Source organism: Dipodomys ordii, unplaced genomic scaffold (assembly GCF_000151885.1).
Source record: "Dipodomys ordii isolate 6190 unplaced genomic scaffold, Dord_2.0 Scaffold199, whole genome shotgun sequence".
NCBI lineage: Eukaryota > Metazoa > Chordata > Mammalia > Rodentia > Heteromyidae > Dipodomys > Dipodomys ordii.
In genome coordinates this window covers 2,772,533-2,778,151 of record NW_012267415.1, presented here as the reverse complement: position 1 = coordinate 2,778,151, position 5,619 = coordinate 2,772,533, and positions in this window count along the sequence as shown.

Here is a 5,619-nt window from a genome sequence, read left to right as displayed (position 1 = left end):
TCCTTATGTCCCTGGAAAATAGGAGCAGAAATGAAGACAGCTCTGTATCCATGGGGAAGGAGAAAAAGGATCATATAACAAAATAAACTTATTGTATTTTTTCAAGATATTAAAATAAGCAGAAATAGAAACTTTCCTCTTACGTGTTTACTTCAGATGAGAAAATTGGGTATGTAAGAGTGATCCACATGGGAATGGCATTAGTGAATCCTTGAGCAAAATCAAAGTATGGGTCACCTTGCTCCAGGGAAAGATAGAGCTCAAGGTGGTAAAATAGGAAGCATTCTCATTATTTTATTATTTGCATGCTTAAATATGGATGATGAGTGAGTAAATAACACAAATTTGCAATTTTACTGTCATGCATTCATATTATTATTTAGCTATAAATTTTACCTATAATTATAGTTTATATATATATATATACATTATACTTTATGTTTGAGGAACTAGTGATTCTGTGTGTGCGTGTGTGTGTCTGTGTGTGTGTCTGTGTGTCTGTGTGTCTGTCTGTCTGTCTGTCTGCCTCTCTGTCCTTGGGCTTGAACTAGAGGATTGAGCACTGTCCCTGAGCATTTTTGCTCAAGTCTATCACTCTACCTCTGAGCCCAAACTCAATTTCTGACTTTTAAGGTAGTTATTTGGAGATAAGATCTCACAGAATTTCCTGCCTGGGTTGGATTTGGACTGGAGCTTGCTGACTAGCTTGAAGTACCAGTGACTGGCCATTAATGATTCTTATGAAAGAATTACTTATGAAGGATGTAACTTTCAGTATAAATTTCTTTAACAATGTTTTCAGATTTCTTCTGACATTTCCATAATGCATATAATATCATACAAGACATCAAAAGTGACTGATTAACAAGTAATTTTAAAACATTTATTTTTGCATTTCATCTCTTTACATCTGTATCTGTACTTATCTGTCTATACTTGTATGTATCTGTGTGTGTGTGTGTGTGTGTGTGTGTGTGTGTGTACATGTTTGTGAATGGGATCGCCTTTAGGGCCTCAACATACCAAACACATCCTGTACCACTAAGCTGCACCCAAAACGTCTTTTGTATCTTCAATGAGAAGAAAAGTAAAATTTCATTGTGGTCTCTTTTCCTAAATATTTAGTTCATTCGAGATTGGATTTATGTTTGCATTAATGCATAGATATTTAAAGTTAATTTCTATTTCTAAGCTCTAGCTGTTCATTTTTATCATGTTGCAACAATTATGCAAAGCACACATTCTGAAGGCTTAAAAGAAATCTAGTAAGTCTTTGATATGCTTTATTTCATAAGTATAAGATCTTATTTTGAAATAATTTGTTTATAAAGTGTATTGCCTGAGCAATTGTTTTCTCTAAATATTAATATCAGAATTATATAATCACATATAATTATCCATAAGAATAGAAAAAGCCAGCGCCAGGAGCTTACTCCTGTAATCCTAGCTACTCAGGAGGCTAAGATATGAGTATCCTGGTTCAAAGCCAGCCCAGGCAGGAAAGTCTGTGCGATTCTTATCTCCAACGAACCACCAGAAAACTGGAAGTGGCACTGTGGCTTAAGTAATAGAGTGCTAGTTTTGAGCTGAAATGCTGAGGGACAGCATCCAGGCCCAGAGTTCAAGACCCATGACTGACAAAAAAAAATATATGTTTCCCTTACCTGTTTATTTCCATTTAAAAAGCAGAGCATATGACCATTATCAGAGATGGAAACATAATTTGTAAAGTGTGGTACATAAGTAAAATATGGAGCCTGTTTTTCAGAAAGCAAAGAAAACATATTCAGTAATGCCACATTCAGAAAATCTATGAAACTTTTACATGCATGCATATATATGTACATATATGTGTCTATATACATATATGTTGGGTTTCAGCAATTTCATCATTCTGTGATTTGTTTTTATTTTACAAAAATCCCAAAACACAAAAGCTTAGCCAAAAGTCTCAAGTCTCAATAATGATATCAGCTTGGTTAACAAGTGACACAAAAGTATAAGAACTCTACATAATTACCTTATTGTAAGACATTTCATAAACTTTAGGAAAATTTTAGAATACTACAATCAGTAAATTAGCTGCCACAACCTTAAATTTCATCTGCGTAGAAAAATTACGTTAACAATTGGACAATTTGAGGTCAGCTCAGTAGAAGCAGCTATGATTTTATTGTATACAGTATAAAAGTTTACATTTTCTTGATCTCAATTTGAAACTTTTACTGTTTGGTTTCCTGTGCAAACTAGAAAATTTTAAACCCTGACTTGAAGAAATATCCAAAACTATTCAATTACTAATGAGAATACTGCATCAAGCATATATTTTTTGGAAACTTGAATCAATTTTTAAACTAGTTGATCACATCTTGCTTAAAAACATTATACTAGAGAGAAGCATTTAGAGGCGCAAATTTTAATATGGTTTTAAAAGTTTACATTGTGCATATGTTCAACATCAGTGTTAATTAATTGAATTGCTTAGGTTCAAACCTTTTGAGAAAATTCAAAGGAATGAAAATTCTTTCTTTTTTTTTAACCATGTCAGTACTCAGGTTAAGCTTTGGTTGCAAAAGTAAGATACATTTAAATAGAGATTTTTTAATGCAATGTATTTAATGAAATCTAAAACAGAGCAATGGTTTTAATAAAGGTTCATTAGAAACTGTGATTCTTGGCAGGCACATACATTACTATGTACACTATGTGTATGTTCAGAGGGCAAACAGTATTCTCTTTGTTGAGCCAGAGAATGGGGAGGGGGGACTATATCAAGCTATACTAATAAATTTTTAGTGAGTCCTTTCAACTAACGTGCCAAAACATTAGACAGGTTTAGGAGAATGCTTGGTTGCAAATTGATCCATAATAAATTGATTGATGTCATCGCTTGAATGTATGCCTTCCATGGTTGGTGATTTAGGATGTATTACAGTTGAATGGATGTTTGGCTGTTTAAAATTCCTCCTGTGAATTTAGTTTAATTATAAAAAGCAAATGGGGAAAAGAAGCAAATGGGAAATATCCTATTATGTGACTTTCCCATGTTTGTTCTATATAATCTCACATATTGGAATAATAATTTAAAAAAAAATTGAGTCTTTTTATATACTAAGCACCATCTTTGGTGCTTGAGATGTTTTCAGGGATCCATAGCAAGTATTAAATGATTCAAGAGGTGGCCAAATTCCTACTATAGTTCTTAAATAACATAAAAGTTTTAGCACAAATGTTTAAGTAATATCTGAGTTTCTAGGATCATGTGAATTGAGATATTTATCAAGTTGCTGTTGCTTTAAAATTAGCTGAAATACAAACATACTACAGGAATTAAGAAATATCATGGTTTCCTACAAGGCAGAATGAAATAATGTCTGAGCTGCTTTTCTGTGACCAGATAACAGTGCAGATAGAATGCAGTCACAATGAATCATTCCAACATTATTCTTTAAAGGTCTAATAAGTGAGTTACAGTGATAGAAATGAGGAAGTAGAAAGCAAACTGAGACATAATTCTTCATTCAAATTGCTTGAAATCTATCTTTCTTCCAACCAAGGTTTCAAGAACATGTGGAGAAAATAATTATAGCTTTAGGTAACATCTTGGTACAACAACTGAAACTGATGCTCAGTCCAAGACATTCAGCAGAGCTCCCCACCGTTAGGTGTATCATTTTGAAATGGAAGCTACCCTACTCTCATACAAAGGACAATGTGCTTGGGAAGACTGCCTTCAGAATGAGAAATGAAGACCTACTTTGTAGACTGAGCCTACTTGGCCAGGTCCTTGCAAAGTCCCAAAATTCATTTACACACACATTCTCCCTGAAGCTTTCCATTTTCTTAAGCCTGAATAGATCAGGACAGTGTATTGGGCTATTACTATTCCATTTGGTCACTGATACAAACTTTACAGCTTTCCTAAGAGAGAGGAAAACTACTATGCTTTTCATCTCCTCATGATCAGAAATTTACTTTTATTCCTTATCAAGAGATCTCAGTGAAATATAATTTTGTTTCCTGAAGAACACAGGGTGATGGTGATGTTTACAGTTTTTTCTGTGTCTAGCTGTCACACAGATGCTGCAGACATAAAGGACAAAGTATATGACTCCATTACATCTGGTATCCCAAGGATTTATATCTTCATCCAGGTATAAAGAGGTTGTTATGACAAAGACAGAGCTTAACTCACTCAGAGTTAGCACAATGAATGAATTGTTGGCAGAGGCTCAGAGGAACAGCTCCCTTCCACTCAGCTTCTGAAAACTACGACCATCTTTCTAAAATTAAAGGATAATGTTGCCTCCTAGCCCTCTGCTGTGGAAAGTCAAAGGCTTTCTGTGAGCTAAATTTTAACCTGATTGTGGTTATAGATTCTACATGAGTATAAGCAGATATTTATTATGAATATAATAAAAGGCTATATATCCAAGATGGCAGGTGCTTGATATGTATATATGCTTGTTATTTGCAATCATATAATCTCTAGTCCATCAAATAGCCTCCTTCTGAGCTCAGTGAACTGAAGGAAATGACTATATCAAGAAAAAGGAAAATGGTAATAGTTCTAGTGCCTTTTAAATTTTCAGAGTGCTTCTTGCTCATTGGCTGAGCTCATTGGCCAGGAATGAAGAAAAAAAAAAAAAACAAGTAACTACTGGTAATTGTTCTGTTCTGCAAAGTATCATTGATATATCAGAAAGATTAATGGAAGAAACACTATGTCCTGTCTTCTATTGTGTTAACATCCTGAAACAAAGCAGTTAGACTACCGAATTGCACTGAATGTGTTTCTGCAAAACCAAGTTCTTCCTCCTGTGTGTTTTCCTGAGTTCAAATCTAAAAGGAGAATGAGAAAACCTTACAGTTGGAAAAATGAAAATAATATATAAATACAAGTTTCTGTGCCCTGGAAATGCTGAGGTACACTGGAAACAGGAGACTATTATACATCACAAAAGTGCTGGTTTGCCACAGTCATCCTACTGCTCTTCTTTCTTCTGCTATTGGCCCTCCTACTTCAATGTAGCAGCCAAAATAACAATATGAAATGCTGCTCATGGTATTTCAAAGCTTTGGATCTCTTGGTAAAATCCAAAGCCCTTAGGATGTTCTCTTTCTATCATCCTCACTTTTATGCTTCTCCTTTTACTCTGCATTGACCTATGTACACTTATTTACACATGTTGAGCTCATTCACATCTTAGCGAGCATTCCTTCTGGAATAATCTTTCTCCACTATTTGGACACAACTCTTTTCGTTATCTCTCTGAGTTGTTTGCTCAAATGTTACCTGCAAAATTTGCCCTTTGCACACCATGTAACATTTTACTTCCTAACAACCCTCCCTATTTCAAAACCTTTCACTCTCTAGTCCTATGTAATTTGCTTAATTTTCAAGCCTCTACTGCTAGAGAGGGCTTGCTAGAGAGAAATGAACCAATAGACTATGCAAAGATATGAAGAGAATTATTAGAAGGGAGTAGGCTCCATAAGTGGGGAGATTCTAGTGGCATGATAAAGCCCAGGGAAGATGGTGGTATAGGTCTAGTCCAAAGTCAAAGCTAAGATTTCTTCCTATTCTCTATCTCCAATGCCAAAATAATGTATAATTGA